Source organism: Ovis aries, chromosome 2, assembly GCF_016772045.2.
Source record: "Ovis aries strain OAR_USU_Benz2616 breed Rambouillet chromosome 2, ARS-UI_Ramb_v3.0, whole genome shotgun sequence".
NCBI lineage: Eukaryota > Metazoa > Chordata > Mammalia > Artiodactyla > Bovidae > Ovis > Ovis aries.
The window spans coordinates 159717446-159736180 of NC_056055.1; the positions used below are offsets into that span (position 1 = coordinate 159717446).

An 18735-nucleotide genomic window follows, 5' to 3' on the forward strand; every position below is an offset into this window, starting at 1 on the left:
AAGATGAAAACCTCTGCCTCCCTACTGGGTATTGGCAGGGGTCATTATTAATTTCCAGAGATTACCTGTATTGCTTGGCTCATGGACTCCTTTCTTCATCGTCAAAGCCAGCAGTTGCAGGTCAAGTACTTCTCACTCTCCAAATCTCTCTGACCTTTCTCTCTGCTTTCATTTATCCTCTGTTTTCTTCTTTCCACCACATCTGACTTCAATTGGAGAAATCTTCTCTGTGTTCAAGGGCTCAAGTGATTAGATTATGTCAAACTGGACAGTCCAGGATAAATGTCCTTATTTTAAGATCCATAAACTTATGGCATTGGCATATTTCCTTCACAGCAGTACCTGGGTTAGTGTTCAAATAATCAGGAGATGGGAATCTTGAGGAGACATTGCTAAAATTCTGCTTATCACAATTATACAAAATATAACCATGGGAGGAAACTAGATAAAGGTTATATGGAATCTCTGCTATTTTGGCAACTTCTTGTGAATTTATAATTATTTCAAAATGAAAAGTTTTTAAAATGCATAGAAGAAAAGTAAAAGCAAAATAAATATATTTTCTATCAAAAAATATTTTCCACCACCAGAGGACCTATAGCAAAAGAAATACTAGGGAAGGTCCTTAAAGTAGGAAAATGTTTATCTCAGTTGGAGATATGGAATTGCAAGAAACAAAGACACTGAAAAGTGTATATGTGAGGAAAATCTAAGTTAATATTAATTTTATAATACAGTAAAAAATGACAGGCTAGATTTAAAATATATATAGAATTGAAATGCACATCATGAATAGCATAAACAGAAGGAAGGACTTAAATGGAGTTAAAGTGTTTTAATATATTTACATTGTTAGGAAGTTTAAAATGATTAAACTGCAGATGACACAAGAAAAGTTAAGGATGTATATTATAGTCTCTAGTGTAACCACTAAATGGATGATGAAAGATTGTGCTAACAAGCCGACAGAGACAAAGAAGTGGGAAAATGAAAGATTCTGTCACATTCACCCAAAAGATAACTAGAAAGGAGAAACCAGCAACAAATATTAGGTGGGATGAAGAGAAGATTCAAATATATCAACAAATACATTAAATGTAAGCAGACCACATCTTCTAATTAAAAGGCGAAGACTGTAAGAACAGATAACAAAAAACTACATGCTGCTTAGAAGAAACACATTTAATGTAAGGAGACAAATTGAAAGTAAAGGATGGAAATTAAAAAAAAAAAACAACATAAAGCTACTCCTCCACAAAAAAAGACACCCTAATATAGCTATGTTAAAATCACAAAAACAAAAGAGGCTAAAGAAAACTAATAGAGACATTTTTTATTTCAAGATGTGATTTATTTATTTTTATTTTTTATTTTTTAATTTTAAAATCTTTAATTCTTACATGTGTTCCCAAACATGAACCCCCCTCCCACCTCCCTCCCCATCTAACACCACACACAAAAATAAACTCAAAATGGATTAAAGATCTAAATGTAAGACCAGAAACTATAAAACTCCTAGAGGAGAACATAGGCAAAACACTCTCCGACATAAATCACAGCAGGATCCTCTATGATCCACCTCCCAGAATTCTCGAAATAAAAGCAAAAATAAACAAATAGAGACATTTTATGATGTTGAAAGTGCCAATTTTCCCAGAAGATATAATTCTTAACATGTCTGCACTAATAGCATAACAAAATATGTTAAGTAAAAACTGGAAGAATTAACAAAATTTGGCAAATTCCCAAGTGTGGTTAGAGGTTTTATTAAGCATTTCCCAGTAATTGTTAAAATAGGTTAGAATAAATCAGGAAGGATATAAAATATGTGGATTAGCACAACTAATAAACTTTATCTAATTCACGTATGTACAATAACATTTAAGAACATTCATTCTAATGCCCATAGAACATATTTTTTAAATATACGTATAAACCATGCAGCTAGTATTAAACTTCAAAAGGCTGAAGTCATACAGACAATGTTCTCTTCTTACAGTGGAATCAAGACTGAAATCTATAACAACATTAAAAATCAACTAGAAGATGGTTAAACGTTTGGAAACTAAGTAATACATTTGTAAAGAACCCATGGGTCAAAAAAAGAAATTCCAATGAAAATTAGAAAATGTTTGGAAGTGAAAACATAACTGAAATATGGTATATCAAAATCCACAGAGTACAACAAAAACTTGTGCTTGAAGGAAAATTTATAGCTTTATTTGCATATAGTAGGGGAAAATGTCAGGCTAAAAATCCAGTAACATTTCTGGAGAAGTCAGAAATAGAGTAAATGTTATCTTGCCTTTTTTCATTTGCAAATGTTTTAAATCCTTGAGTTTTCAAGCTAGAGCTTTCTAAGTCCATATACTCTTTGAAGAGACGTCATTATTGGTGGATTTAGAATGATGGATGCCTCTAGGAGGAACTCACCATTAGTCAGTTTAGAGGGTTTAATCAAAACCCCTAATTCGTATTTGAAATTGTTGCTGCCATATTGTGAGCCTATTAACAGCATCTATATCTTAAAGGAGATTTAATGTGGCTTTATTTTTTTAGTTTGGAATGCTACTGTAAGTATTAACACATGTTTTTAAAGCTCTTATAAATCTGTAGATGAAAAGAGCAATATAAATGCAAAAGCTTGGTTTTTCAAACCATTTACAATGTTCAGAATAAAAGAAAGAAGAGAAAAATTGAAATGTGAACTGAACCACAAAATTGGAGTGTTTACTTTCCTCTCTTCATTTTTAAAACAAGCAAGGCTCAGAGGAATAAAAGATAAGGGTAGCTATAGAATTGGTTTTCCAACTCATGAATAGTAGTTCTAAAAATAAGCTAACTGGCTGAAGAAAGACAGGAAGCTCTTAAATAAAACAAGTAATTAGTATTTTTCAACTTGATAATAATGAGAACATAGGTACCAAACTTGACCAAATTTGTGAGTGGATTTCTTGTTATTCATTTACCAACTCGTTCATTCAACCTCACATAAATCCAAGAGATACTTGTTAACTCTGGCAGGCACTGTGATAGTGCAGGAGATGTAATGGTGAGCAGAGACATGCTTTCTTTCCTCTTGGTTAGAAGAGAATGACAATAAAACAGTCAAATAAATAAACGAATAAGTACAGACTGAGATTTTCTCCTATGACAGAGAGGCACAGGGTGTTTTGTGAAATTAATAGGACATTTAGTGTAGGGGGTATGAGAAAGCTAGCGCTAGAAGGTCTTATATGAGCATCAGTTTGTAAGACAGAGGTTGGTTAATTAGGTCAAAGAGAGAAGTGAAGGGGAAGAGCCTTCTGGGCAGAAGAAATAACACAAAGGCTTCTGATTGGTGTAAGGAACTAAATCAAGGCCAGTGTGGCCAAACAAAGAACATGAGGGGAGAGTATGAAAGGGGGAAGCTGAACAGAGAAGGAAGCAGGTGGGATGGAGGTGTGGAGGTCAGCAGAAACCTGACTGCTGGAGCCTCAAAGGCCATCTTAAAGGTTTTTTCTATCTCCTAATAGCAAAGTAAAACTGGGAATGGCTTTGGCTTTCTTCAGATCGGCCAGGGCTTTAGCTTCCAAGGGGAGGCAAAGTCCTCCAAACATTGTTCCAAGCTCCAACCTACCATCTTCTCGTGTGAATGATGCAGAGGATCCCCAGTGATCTCCTGGAACAGGGGAAGTGACACCTGTTAAAAAATACTGGACTAGACATATCATTTCCTTGCTAAAACCTATCACTTCTCTTTTCCAAATCTACTTTTAATGATTCCTGCTTCTGCCAACCCATTGTATGTACTGTCGCCTACACAAATCTTTCCCACTTTCCTCCATTTTTGGTCATGTTGCTCTTTGCTTCATGAATGTCATATGCAGCTTTCACCTAAACTGCAACCGTCTTACACAAGCTCAAAGCTGCAGCTCCCTTTTCTTTAGGACATTCCTACCCACAGCCAGGCAGAGCTGGAAGTGAGACGCCACCAATGTGCGCTGGAAAACTATGCTCCTGTAGGATGTGGTAGGAGTACTTTCAGCAGCTGCCACAACCATTTCATGCCTTTGCTGTTGCACGTATTGCTACTTGTAATTCCTTCCTGCCAATTTTTATATTTTAAAAAGCTTACCCAGAGATTTTGCCTCTCCACAAGGACTTTCCTAATTGCACCAACATAATGTGGTGTTGGAGAAGACTCTTGAGAATCCCTTGGATGGCAAGGAGATCCAACCAGTCCATTCTAAAGGAGATCAGCCTTGGGATTTCTACGGAAGGAATGATGCTAAAGCTGAAACTCCAGTACTCTGGCCACCTCATGCAAAGAGTTGACTCATTGGAAAAGACTCTGATGCTGGGAGGGATTGGGGGCAGGAGGGGAAGGGGACAACAGAGGATGAGATGGCTGGATGGCATCACTGACTCAATGGACGTGAGTCTGAGTAAACTCCGGGAATTGGTGATGGACAGGGAGGCCTGGCGTGCTGCGATTCATGGGGTCGCAAAGAGTCGGACACGACTGAGCGACTGAACTGAACTGAACTGAATGTGGTCTTTTCAGGCTGGAAGTTTCTGTGGTTCTTATTGTGCATTATATTACAGTCTGCCTTGGATTATATTTATTTACATGTTGATTTCAATGATTGACTCTAGAAATTTGTGATCCCCAAGTTTCTTTTTTTCTTTTCTGCAGGGCCTAACACAATACTTTGCACATAGTAAGTGCTCAGTAAATACTGGATGGATTAAATTGTGTTCCATATTGAAAATGACTAGCACAAAATGTACTTATGTTCTCCACCATGCAAGTGTTATAGTCAGCCTCTTGGGAAATGTTTGCTGGAACATCTCTTCTCCTTCTTTAATGAATTTTGATCTTACATTGCATTTAAATGCCTTGGAGATACAAAAGACAAATATATCCTCATGTAATTTAAATGACAATCAGCGGGCTATTTTTTCCTTATTAATATACAGAATGTTGGTGGTCACAGCAGGTAACTGATGAGACTAATGTCAACGTCCTGATAATTGTCTGCCTGATTGCTCCCATTCTGGGAGGCTGCATAATCACAGAAACAACAAGTGATTTGATCAGGACCAGAACAGTTCATCGATTGTCCTCAAGTGAGCTGGGTGTTGGCATTGGACGAGCTAACTGTGATATCTCAGGGGAGCCCCTCAAGAAGAAATCAATATTAAGATTTCAAAATATTATAGAGAGGAACTACAAGAAGCTTCTATGAGATACAATCCTAGGAGTACTTGGTGTCATGGAAGGAGACTTGATACAATTACTCATCACATCAGACTCTATTAATTGAGACTCCAGCCAAAGGCATTTAAAAAGGTTTGAGGATCCTAACAGATGACTCAGCCATTTGATTACTTTGGCTTTCATGCTTCTCAACAGTTTTCTAAACAGTCTGAACTATATATTAACCAATTGTTAACAAAAATATTCTCCAAACAAAATCATTGTTTCTCCAATGGAATCACTGTTTCCATTACAGGAACAAGTATGCAGGCAAGAAGGCCTCAGCAGTGATTAAAGGACATATTACTTTTGACAATGACTTTTAATACTTTTAACACATATGTTGAAATTTTATCCTTCACTTGACAGCATTTTTAGATAAGCGACACTCACACAATTAGGTAATCTACCTTGTGGGTTGAATATTCCCAAACTTTGGCATACAGCCTTTCCTTGCTCCAAGCCATTGCCATTCCTGTTTGGCTCTTTGGAGTCAACTTTACATTTAATTTAAAACCTTTCAGTAGCCAGGTTTCTCCCCTTCCTTATATATTATGTTCACTGATTTATGACATCTAGGAGTTCAAGGAAAGCAAAAGGGTACAGCAAAGTTCATACCTAAGTGGTACTGCTGTGTTGATTTGGCACAAGAGCTTTCTGAACTTGATAAGTGCTGAAAACTCATTTGTCCTCTATGAAGCACCTTTATGAGTTCTTTGTAGACCCCAATCTCTGAGGATCTCCAACATGCTATTCCTTCCCTAAAGATTAACACATTTCTACCCTTTTTCAGACTTTAAGAATACAGCAATACCATTAGCTTCTCTCAGACAAAGTCCATTTGTTCTTCTAGCTGGTCTTCTGAGTTAAGACTTCTTTTGCAAAAAAGCCAGGGAAAACTCACACATTCTCCCAACTAAGTCTATAAAGTACAATTATTTCCCAAAGGGTAGACACAGAAGCCAGCTTCTCATTTTACGTATTTCTCACAGAAAGCAGAAAGCAGAGCCCAGTCCACAGTGTCTCCACCAAAATACATTAAGCTTTTCTGACGATTTCCTTTGACCAAGGGCTTGCGATTGTCCATTACCCTCTGAACTATGGCTTGACAAGTCTTTGGTCAGGCTTCTCTCTTCCCTTTATGTCCCTAAACTCTGGCTTAGTTTGAAAGAGTACTTAAGTACATGCGCTTTAACAGGTCATTCTGAGAATCAGCTGATCATCTAGAGCAATACTTCCTGTTAAACGTCCCTGATCATGCTTTCTTCTCACCCCTACCAGTCAACCTGCTCCCCACAGAGTTCCTGCTAGTCCTGTTTCGTCGTTGTTGTTCCACCGCTAAATCGTGTCTGACTCATCGTGACTCCATGGACTGAGGGTTCCCTGCCCTTCACTGTCTTCCGGAGTTTGCTCAAACTCACGTCCATTAACTTTGGTGATGCCATCCAACCACCTCATTCTCTCTTCACTCCTTCTCCTCCTGCCCTCAATCTCTCCCAGCATCAAGGTCTTTTCCAATGACTCCGCTCTTCCCATCAGGTGGCCAAAGTATTGGAGCTTCAACTTTAGCATCAGTCTTTCTAATGAAAGGTTGAATATTGATCGATTGGTTTGATTTTCTTGCATCCAAGGGACTCTCAAGAGTCTTTCCCAGCACCACAGTTCGAAAGTATCAATTCTTTGGTGCTCAGCCTTCTTTATGGTCCAACTCTTATATCTGTACATGACTACTGGAAAAACCACAGCTTTGACTATAAGGACCTTTGTCAGCAAAGCAATGTCTCTGCTTTTTAGTACACTGTCTAGATATCTCATAGCTTTTCTTCCAAGGAGCAAGTGTCTTCTAATTTCATGGCTGCAGTCAAAGTCTGCAGTGATTTTGGAGCCCCCAGAAAGAAAATCTGTCACTGTTTCCACTTTTTTCCCATCTATTTGCCATGAAGTGATGGGGCCAGTGTTGAGTTTTAAGTCAGCTTTTTCATTCTCCTCTTTCATCAAGAGGCTCTTCAGTTCCTCTTCACTCTCTGCCAATCCGGTGGTTTCATCTGTATATCTGAGATTATTGATATTTCTCCCTGCAATCTTGATTCCAGCTAGTGATTCATGCAGACCAGCATTTCACATGATGTACTCTGCACATAAGTTAAGTAAGCAGGGTGGCAATATACAGTCTTAAAGTACTCCTTTCCCAGTTTTGAACCAGTCCATTGTTCCATGTCCAGTTCTAACTGTTGCTTCTTGATCTGCATACAGGTTTCTCAGGAAACAGGTAAGGTGGTCTGGTATCCCCTTTTCTTTAAGAATTTTCCAGTTCATTGTGATCCATACAGTTAAAGGCTTTTGAGTAGTCAATGAAACAGAAGTAGGTTTTTTTTTCCTTTCTGGAATTACCAGTGGATCATTGAGATTTTGGCAATTTGATCTTTGGTTCCTCTGACTTTTCTAAACCCAGATTGAACATTTGGAAGTTCTCAGTTCACATACTGAAGTTTGCTCAAACTCATGTCCATTTAGTTGGTGATGCCATCCAACCATCTCATTCTCTGTCACCCTCTTATCCTCCTGCCATCTACTTTCCCAGCATCAGGGTCTTTTCCAATGAATCAGCTCTTCACATCAGGTGGCCAAAGTATTGGCACTTCAGCTTCAGCATCAGTTCTTCCAATAAATGTTCAGGGTTGATTTCCTTTACAGTTGACTTGTTTGATCTCCTTGCAGTTCAAGGGACTCTCAAGAGTCTTCTCCAGCACCACAGTTCAAAAGTTTCAATTTTTTGGCGCTCAGCCTTCCTTATGGTCCAACTCTCACATCCATACATGACTGCTGGAAAAACCAGAGCACCACCTGGGAAGCCCAATATGTAGGGTGCATCACTTCGTTTAAAGGAGGACATTTATGTATTTTTGGCGTAGTACATTGAAACCAAATTATGATTTTACAACTGTGAGTTTTCCAACTACAGGGCAGTGCACAGGGCAAACGTTGGAAGTAAAAAAACTATTTGAGAAAAAAAAGTGTGATTTTCTTTTTCAGTTAAATCTTTGAAAAGTACTAAGCATATGAATGCAAATTTCCCCATCATGTCTGAGAGCACAGATTATTATATTAAGGAGAACATTTTTAGCTAAGTAATGTATACCCATTTTGTAATGTCCTTTTCAAAACTAAAATATCCCACCTAGTTAGGCAAAGAGCAGGTTATACAGAGCCCTAAACTCCAGGGTGAGAAGTCTGCATTTTATTCTCAGTGAGATGGAAGGTTTTGGATGATTTCCAACAGGGAATCCTCATAATTTACACTCTTAAAAGCTCCCTCTTGGCTCTCAGGGTGGAGAAAGAATGCTAGAAGGACAAGAATAGCAGTTGGGCGTACAGTCTAGATAAAAGATGACGGCTGTTTGGACACCGTGCAGCTACCAAGCAGCTCAGAATGAATCTTTCAGGGGCCAAGGCTGAAGAAACTGTCTAGTCATACAAAGGGCATACTTAAGTAGGGCGCATGTTTTTTGTTTTCTCGTACCTTTTTTGCTTTCACAGGGCACATATTCATCCGTCTTCACCACATATTACCCCCAACTCCTGCCCTGGCTGTGGTCACCTTAGACTTCTTTCTCTCTTCAACAATTTTAATCTTGGCAACTGAGAAGACATAAACTTTGGGTACCAAGTATACAAAAACTTTAGGTATAAAACACCAATCACCCTTTTAACTTCAGAGAAATTAGGCTATAAACACTATCACTTAGTGGTCATCACACTGTTTGATATCTACCCTTCCTGGGTTCAAATTCTAGATCCAGTAATAATTAACTATGATCTCGGACAAGTTGCTGAAATTCTCTGTGCCTCAACTGCCTTACATATAAAACAGGAATATTAACAGTACATATCTCACATAATTGTTACAAAGATTACTTGAGTTGATATTTACAAAGTGCTTAGAACTCTACCTAACAATCACCGCAGATGGTGACTGCAGCCATGAAATTAAAAGACGCTTACTCCTCGGAAGAAAAGTTATGACCAACCTAGATAGCATATTCAAAAGCAGGGACATTACTTTGCTGACTAAGGTCCGTCTAGTCAAGGCTATGGTTTTTCCTGTGGTCATGTATGGATGTGAGAGTTGGACTGTGAAGGCTGAAGAAGGCTGAGCGCCAAAGAATTGATGCTTTTGAACTGTGGTGTTGGAGAAGACTCTTGAGAGTCCCTTGGACTGCAAGGAGATCCAACCAGTCTATTCTGAAGGAGATCAGCCCTGGGATTTCTTTGCAGGAAATGATGCTGAAGCTGAAACTCCAGTACTTTGACCACCTCATGTGAAGAGTTGACTCATTGGAAAAGAGGGATTGGGGGCAGGAGGAGAAAGGGACGACTAAGGATGAGATGGCTGAATGGCATCATGGACTCGATGGACATGAGTCTGAGTGAACTCCGGGAGATGGTGATGAACAGGGAGGCCTGGTGTGCTGCGATTCATGGGGTCGCAAAGAGTCGGACACGACTGAGCGATTGAACTGAACTGAACTGAACTTGGGTATTTGCTTTTATCATTATTTACCTTTTACAGCTACATGAAAAATAGATAAATAATGCCTGAAAAGCACTCAGCACAGGGGCTCACACATATAAAGTGAGTATCCAATGAATGCTCAACTATTATTACTTTGCTCAAATATGACACAAACCTTAGCAATGATCCATTGTTGTTGTTGTTGTTGTTGCTTTTACCGATCTTGCTGTTTCTAATTTCTTTTTCAGCCCCTGTGAGGTCATCTATGCCTGTGCCTGTGTCTGTGATGAGTATATTTAACCTTGGAGCCAAGACAAAAGATACTGGAAAAGAGGCAGAAGACACAGGCTCATTTTCCAGTTTTTCTGCTTTATTAAAAAAATAAATAAAACTACTTCTCTTAAGAATTAGGTACCACATTTTTGAGACTCCAGCTGAGGTAAACTGGTTGAATAGTTCATTAATTTTAGCACTCTTACATGAAATGAAAGCAGTTTTGGGAAGTGCGCCTTTGTCTGGGTTAATTAGTAAATGAGAACATTGGGACTTTAGTGCATTTTTTTGCTTCAGCAATTCCTGTAATTATTTTTTTAGGTTCATGTTCCATATAAACTGTATTACAAAGATACTTTTAATACCCATTTTGTGATACAGAAATATTAGTAGTGTTCAAGACACATCAGGGGATGGGGGACAGTATAGGGGCTGTGTTGCTTAAAGAAAAGAAAGAAACTAAAGAGAAAGGGATTGAGGGAAAGAGATGAGGCTGTCAAAACAAGAAAGGACAGAGTGAAGAGAGAACAGCACCAAAAGGAGGCACCCTTAAGAGCCTGTTCCATTTTGCCATCTGACTCCCTGGATCCAAACCTCATTTTTATCATCTTAATGTTTATATTGTTAGTGACATCCTTGACTTCTGTAACTTCAGCATGCCTCGTAAGGAATCTCTCCAATTATCGGAGTTTTTCACAGATCTTTAAAAGTATCTGGCAGCAAGATTATGTTACATGACAGCAAACAAATGCTTAGTCATGCAATGATGAGCACAGGTGCTGGCTGCTGCCTGAATCAGTGCAGAGTACATATTTTTCCCTTCTTGGTTTCAACTAATTTACTAGAATAAAATTGGCATCAGATGCCCAGATTAACATATATACTGCCTCCTTTATTTGGCTGTAAAAAAAAAAAAATTAGAGAATCCCTTCTGCTCACATCCCCATACTATCTGCTGCTCCAGGTTAAACTGTAGTGTGGCATGTAACTTACCTGGATGAGGGTAAGAGTCATTCTCGTGAGCAGTGTAGTGATGACTGTACAAAATTACGAGAAGGTCAAGAAGAAACCTGGAAAGCATGCAAAGATTGAGTTTTATAAAACTGTACAAGGGCATTGAGTCAAAAGTAGTTTCCTTCTTCCAGAACTATTTGGCTAGTTTGGGAATTAAGGTTTAGAGAGTAACAAAATCTGTATCAGATAATTTACATAATCATTTTATCCGTTCTTTGCTACCATGTCATAAAGTATCAAAAGCCCTATTTTACAGATTGGAAAACTGGTTCAGAGGAGTAAAATAACCAGCCTAAGGGGATGCTGCATGTTGGAGTATTTATAAAATCAAATACTCAAGACAAGTTTGAGTCTAAGATTATCCCTGTACCCATGTGAACAGCAAAGTGATTCCTGGTCTTAAGCACAGGCTGCAGAGAACCAGAACATATGTTTTTTAGGTAGTATTACTCAGGCCGGTGGAATGTAACACAGAGAAAATGACATCACAGATGTTCCTGTGTGCCACACACACTGGCTATTTCAGTGTTTGTAACAGAATCCTACTCCAATAGGATTTTAGATGCACATGGCAAAAGAAATCTAATCTTGCCTGGGCCCCACAACTCCCTGGCAGCTAAGGTTGCAGGGGTTCTCCCCTAGGATTCTGGTGATGGACACTGTGCCCTGTCCCAGGATCCTTGAGGATCTGAAGCAAAGGTTGCTCTTGATTCCAAGAGTCTCCATATCCTACATCTGACCACCCTAGATGGTAAAAAGTGCTCTCTCACCAATCAGTTATCAACCAATCTCATACACACACACACACACACACATACACACAAACACACACACACACCTCTCCTTCACATCTCTCTTAAGATTTCTTTGCTTCCTAATGTGTTGTGCTGTGCTTAGTCGACCAGTCGTGTCCAACTCTTTGCAACCCCGCCAGGCTCCTCTGCCCATGGGGATTTTCCAGGCAAGAATACTAGAGTGGGTTGCCATGTGCTTCTCCAGGGAATTTTCCCCACCCAGGGATTGAACCCAGGTCTCCAGCATTGTAGATGGATTCTTTACCATCTGAGCCACCAGGGAAGCCTTTCCTAATAGATTATCTCAAGAGACTTCATGGAAGCTGCGATGGCTCCAGATCCATAGAACTATGCAGAGACATTTTTGATGATCACAGTGACTCGTGGGCACTTCTGACCTTTACTCTCATTTACTTCTGGCATAAGGATCAGAGATGCTAGATGTCCCCCAGTCTGTACAAACCCAAACCACACTCCCTGAGCAATAGTCCTTCTGAAGGAGTCCTGCACCCACATCTCCCTACCTTCCCTTCTTTCCACTTTTTAATCAGTGCTCCACCCCCACCCAACAGCTCATTCCAGGAAGAGCCTTACGGAAGAGGAGGGGAAATGGATTCATCTACCACCCAAGAAGATAACGTACCATTCTGGGTTCATACCTCTGTCGACCCAGGTTCTCCAGTTTCTTGGTTCACAGGGAACTTTGGTTTTTGCTCAGCTTGCTGAATACTCTCTATTGGCAGCTACTCAGAAGGCCCCCATTTGAAAATCCCAGGCCATGGGGTTGATTTTTGCTGCCAAAAACAGCAGTTGTTGAAGTCAGCTACAAATTGCTGGGTCATCCATAAGGGTTTTGCCTTTTTTTCCAATATGGAAAACACGTGTTCTGCCAAAGTCCTGCCTACCCCCAGCCTGGGAGCTGACAGGGTCCCATCTGCCTCTAGCATAGGGAGAACTGACCCCTATAAATTACAGTCTTCAGTAATGGCCTGGCCCAGAGAAATCTGGCATCACCCCAAATCTTCCTCTTTCCAGACTTCTGCAAGCGAGGTGAGAGGAAGCGGGAAGGAAGGAGAGCAATCAGGAACAACCTCTTAGACTCTGACTCGAGCCCCTGGGTGGATGTGATGCTCCTTAGTATCATCCTTAGTAAGATGTGGAAAATTGCCTGGGAAAAATCTGGAGAGAGGAATACCAGGGGTTCAGTGCTGACCTTGTTAAGTTTGAGAGGCCTGTTAGACTTACTTAAATGGAGATGTTAAGATGGTAGTTTGGTCCATGAGTTAGATTCCAGGGAGTGGCCAAGACTGAGATATACATTCGGGAGAGATGCACAGTTCCAAGTCTGTGGACGGAAGATAACCTGAAGAGAGAAGCAAAAAGACATCTCCGTCTCAGGACTAGGTAGCTGCAAGGTCTAGAACCACTGAGTATGAAATCGTTACCGGGAGCTGAGTTTCTGGCAAATATTACTAACAGACTGTCTAGCTATGATGTCTAGTTTAGGAAATTAACTACCGGAGTGTCAGTTTTACATATCCCATTGCTGTTTCACAACCTTGAAGTAAAGAGTGAGATGGATATGATGCTGCGGTCATGGATGATTTTTAGTTTCTTCCTTGTCCTTTCTATATTGTTCAAATTCTCTACAATGAATGTGCAACAATTCTTACTATGAGAAAAACACAATAAATATTTTAAACAGTGATAGCCTATATGTGGTACACAGTGCACTGCAGTCAGTGATCATAAATTCATGCAAACTCTACCACATTGTCAGGTGAACACGAGTGTGAGGGTGGGCATTCCTCCTGTAATTTTAAATGAATTATGTATATAAACATTCGTGATTTTAATGATCTAGAATAACGATGCCTTGGTAAAAGTGGTAAGACCAAGATGTCAGCATGACACAAAGGTCACAGCTACAAGTCACCCTACACGAGTCTGTTAGCTTGAGGAGTTCACAGGCGTGTTCCTTACATTTCTCTGTATCTTTTCCAACTCTCCAAATGCAGAGGGATAGCAAAAATGTAATCAGGGAAATAATTCTTGGCCACAACTCACATTCCAAAGGAAAAAATAACAACAACAAATACCCAAGCAAAACCATCAAACCACATCCTGGTAAAAACTTTTCATGTGCCGTGAGGGCATCATCTGGTCCCCATCATTACCAGCTGTGACTTGTACAACCGGAAAAGGCCAGACTGTAGCAAGAGGAGCTAAAATGAAAGGCCCGTGACAAGGCTTTGAAGCTGAGTGTGTTCAGCAGCATTTGTAACTAAGGTGGCGACTAGAGAATTAAAGAAGGAACAGGAGGGGTCAGCCTAAGACGGAGTCACTAGAGCCTATTAATAAAGATAGGAGGAGTCTTTTCAGATCCAAATAGGAATGGCAATTTTCAGATCTATCACAAGACTTTTCTATTTTTCATTCAGTCGATGTGAATTAATAGCCCACTTGGAGCAGTGTACATGTGGGTGCTCAGGGAGATGGGACAGCAAAACTGAAGGACTTTATACCAAGTTGGAAAGAAATGACTCAATACTCTGAAACTGATATCAGCAAACTTAACCCTAACATCAATTTATCACTGCTATATCCTGGAGCCCAGTCCATAGAATCACAGCTCCTAAGGATGTAAATGTGATCAGATAAGTTAATCAAGATATACTTCTTACAGCAGAAACTTACGTGCAGAGTCTCCCAGAGGGGTATAACAGAGCTGACATTTCCCTCAGTTCTTTATTTATGACAACTCTTACCCAGAGCTTCCTAGAAGAGTTATGTTCCAAAAACACACTTGATAAATCCTTCTGAGCAGACATTAGGGTCACATAGGATTGATCAGGAAGAACTCTGAGGAAGTTGCAGCAGAGTTTCTAAACAGAGAGGTAAATAATCTGATGGAGAAATAAGAAGATAAGTTAGACTGAAGAACCACACAATGGTTCAAAAATTAAACGTGTTTCTGAGGATGAGAAAAAGCTATGTCCATGAAAGAGACATGGATTCCAAACTAGGTGTGGCTGAGGCAGCTTTCTCTACAAACTGCACTGTTGCTGTTTAGTCACTAAGTTCATGTCTGACTTTTTGCAACCCCATGGACTAGCCCCCAAGGCTCCTCTGTCTATGGGATTTCCCAGGCAAGAATACTAGAGTAGATTGCCATTTCCTTCTCTGGGAGATCTTCCCAACCCAGGGATCAAACTGTCTCTTCTGCACTGCACAAATCCTAACATATCAAGTAACTGTAAAGTCAACCAGCACTTTGAATTATGAAAAGGTCAATGAGAAATGGTGGATGAATGCTGAAGAATCTACTAATCTTATAGATAACATATCACAGAAGAGAATTCTTAATTTTAATAATTTTAAATTATTGTTTTGAATAATTTAAGAGTTGTTAAATTTATAATGATCTACATATATATAGTATATATTTAACTACTTTTTATCAATTTGTCCCTTCTATAAGTTATACTTGTCCCTTGGAAGGCTGCATGCTTTATAAGACAAATTCACAGTACTATTTAATGCATTTGTTCTTTCTAGAATTCAGAATTATCAACCTTAAGGCAGAAATCCTGCCAGTTATAATCCTAGCCTCACAAGACATCATCAAAATGCTGATTCATACTTGACTAAATAAGCCACATATTAATTACTCATTTCAGTGTCAGAGTATTCATTATATATTGCTTTTTCCAAGGGAGGGAAAGATAAGGAGATGCTGATGCTTCCAGGGCATTTCATTAAAATGCACAATGCAGCAAAAATAAGTTACTTTCGCCCTTTAAATGAATTATGTAGAACAAATCTGTACAAGTAATAGTGAAACTAAAGGCTTCATCATTTGGAGCCAAAAGGATATTTTCAGTCTCCTCTCCTAAATGCTTTTGGTGGCTCAAATCTATATAAGCTATGCTATAGTTTCTCCAGTCTATACCTCATGTAGAACTGTTGTCTATGCCTCTAGTTCCTCAGTACATATCTCCTCTCACTTGTATAGTAGGTTTTAATAAAGGCTGAGGCTACAGGGTGAACCTGACATACTAGAAACTCATCCTGGACTTGGTCTCTGCTCCCCTGCCGTGTTTCAGGGCTGCCAGAGCAAGTCTTATGTAAGAATGCAAATCACATTCCCTCTAGTTAAATAGTGCTGCGTACAGCAGTGCTGTGTGGGCGTCCCTGGTGGCTCAGCTGATAAAGAATCTGCCTGCAGTGCGGAAGACCAGGGTTCAATCCCTGGGTTGGGAAGATCCCCTGAAGAAGGGAAAGGCTACCTACTCCAGCATTCTGACCTGCAGAATTCCATAGATTGTACAGCATGGGGTCACAAAGAGTCGGATATAACTGAGCAACTTTCACACAGCATCCAGCTTGTCAGAAGCACTAAAATGGTAGACGTTAGGCTGAGGATGGTTATAATTACAAGACTGAAGGGAAAAATGAGAATGAAGCTGATACTGTTTCTTTCTGGAGAACTAGAAAGACAGTACTCACCCAAGTTTCTCACCTTGATGTCAAGAATCCCTTAGAACCAGAACTCAAGCCACACTCCCTTGTAGGGTTTAGGCACAAATGGATATAGTGATATAATTTGATGGCCCAGTGGTTTTCTGGATGGAGGCTGAAAAGTCTACTTGTAGGAAGCTTATGCTAAGGGAAAGGGTGAAGATGAGCTGATCCTGTTACAAACGCTTAGTTATCAAAATGGAGGAGGTACCCTGGGTACATCCTGGCAAACACATTTCAGACCTGTCCCTGCTCTAGCCTTCTGGATACATGTATACCTCCAAGAAAGCAAGATGGAGCTATAAGTGCTAATTAATTACTTATACTAATTTGTATAATACATCTACTGTGATCCTACCCTACCAGAATATTAGGCAAAGGGGTGAAAAATACATCACCTTCCTCACCTCCTACCCCTCCACATCCTTCTGACACCAAACTGGTAGATTTGGTGTGACGGAGCCTCACGTGTTCTTGGTGAATCAGCCCACCTGCTAACTGTGCAGAGCAGAGCACAGGGAGGGACTGGAATGGCCAGTGAAGGAGTGTGGAGAAAGGGGACCCCCAAGGCCAGCAGAGGACATGCAGAGCTGTTTCAGGGAGGCACCATACACAGAACAGCAACTGGAGGACAAAACTGCCCAGTGTTACTGGGTGTGACCAGGGTGAAACTGCTGGGAGCCCATGTAAGATACCCCACAGAGGGTCCTGGAAATACGAGCGGGTGGGCAGGCAGGGAGCTGAAAATCCTCTGTCAACAGATGAGGAAGGCCAGCAAAACCAGAGAAATTTTAGCTTTTGCTATGAATGAGACCTCAAGGGTTTTTTCTAGCTGATGAGTCCTGGGAGAAATATGTGGCATGTATGAATCTGAGAGGCTCCCTTGCTCATTTTCTAACACAGAACAGAGGTCTGCTAATTGCCATTCTAAGAGAATCAGTTTAAGGACTCAAAATAGCTGGTCAGATATACCAAATTTCTTGTTTTCTTTCATTCTTCAAACATAGGAAAGCATGGGAGTGGTGTGATCATTTTGGGCCAGAAAATAAGATGGGAGAAGAGAAGCAGAGAAGGAGAGAGGCAGCCCGGGAGTCAATGAGTAACCATCTTGTATTAGGCTCCTGGCTGGATTTCATTCATGGCCACTGTTTTAGTTGACTGACCAACAAACAAACACACAAAACTGAATCAAGTGTTATTATCAACATTTTACAGCAAATAATCAGCTGGGTTGCAGGGGATAAACTAACTTGTCCAAGATCACATACATTTTAAGTGTTAAGAGTAAAAACTGGAATCAATGTCAATATGACATCAAAGTCCAGACCTGCACCCCCAAATATGAGCAAGGCAGCTTGCTAGGAAAGACATTAAAATTCCTATTTCTTTCGGACTTATGCTTGTCAGGAGGACCATGCTAATCCAGATCCAGCAGTGACCCACCACACATGATCCAGTACACACAGACCCCACCACACATGGCTCACAAAATATTCAAAGAAGAGGGACTGAAGATGACAGTGGGGTGTCCAACTACACTCAACCACTGGCTTTTACTGAATTATAATGTGCTGCTGTTTATGGGGCCCAGATAAGTCACTTATATCATGATGACACAATGGGTTCTGACTCAAAGTCAGGCCAAAAAAATTATCAAGCCTATCTGAGGTATTGATATCTAACATTGTAAACATTGCCTTCATGTATGTTACATATTTTCAGGTGAAACAAAATGATTTTGTCATTGATGAATATACAGTTTTAAAATCTTGTATGTTAATACATCATTATCTCACTTTTAAACATTTCTTTTTTGGAATAAACAGATATGATACATCAATTCAATAGTATATATATATATATATACAATTTATAACAAGTAAATTTATTTTTATTGAGGATCCATGTTCAAAAGATCCAGTAGGCTATGTTACCAAAAAAAGTTTTTGTTAAGTGCTTTGAATATATATGAATATATATGGTATATAAAGTTTTTGAAAAATATTTTAAAGAATAAATAGAACAATAAATATCAAACAAATATGAGGTAAATGCCACAGAGAAAGGGATGTTTGGGGAACAGAAGACAGGAGATGCCTTAATTTTGTTAAGACTGAAGCCATCAGAGGGTGACCATACATTTTTCTAGCCTTGGCATATGCTTGTTACCCCAACATCTCTTCCAGATGTTGGGTACCCCTTTTATGCTCAAAGTCACCTGGTATGGATTGCAAATTTTGTGGTCACCTTAATTATATAGAGAACTTAAAATTTTTTCAACTTCTTCATCTCACCCTATTTTTCTCACTTGCCTGCCTTTCTACACTTGACTCAACTAAAAGCTTTTTCTCTTATTTTCGTGGCCAGCCCTATTGTCT

The 18735-nt window shown here is 39.7% G+C and overlaps 1 long non-coding RNA gene across 3 annotated transcripts in view; it reads right to left on the reverse strand.

Annotated features, from left to right (window-relative positions):
- Positions 1 to 1329: 1329 nt before the first annotated feature.
- LOC121818714 (uncharacterized) overlaps positions 1330 to 18735 on the reverse strand; it is a 167591-nt gene continuing 150185 nt past the window's right edge. For 2 of the 3 annotated variants that reach the window (XR_009599341.1, XR_009599340.1), the window contains exons 4-8: positions 13082 to 13199; positions 11022 to 11098; positions 9931 to 10078; positions 8763 to 8881; positions 1330 to 3661 (exon numbers count right to left, since the gene is read on the reverse strand). This is a non-coding gene — a long non-coding RNA (uncharacterized LOC121818714). Of the gene's footprint in view, positions 3662 to 8762; positions 8882 to 9930; positions 10079 to 11021; positions 11099 to 13081; positions 13200 to 14604; positions 14743 to 18735 lie in introns of all 3 variants that reach the window. The other variant, XR_009599342.1, reaches the window with a different exon arrangement.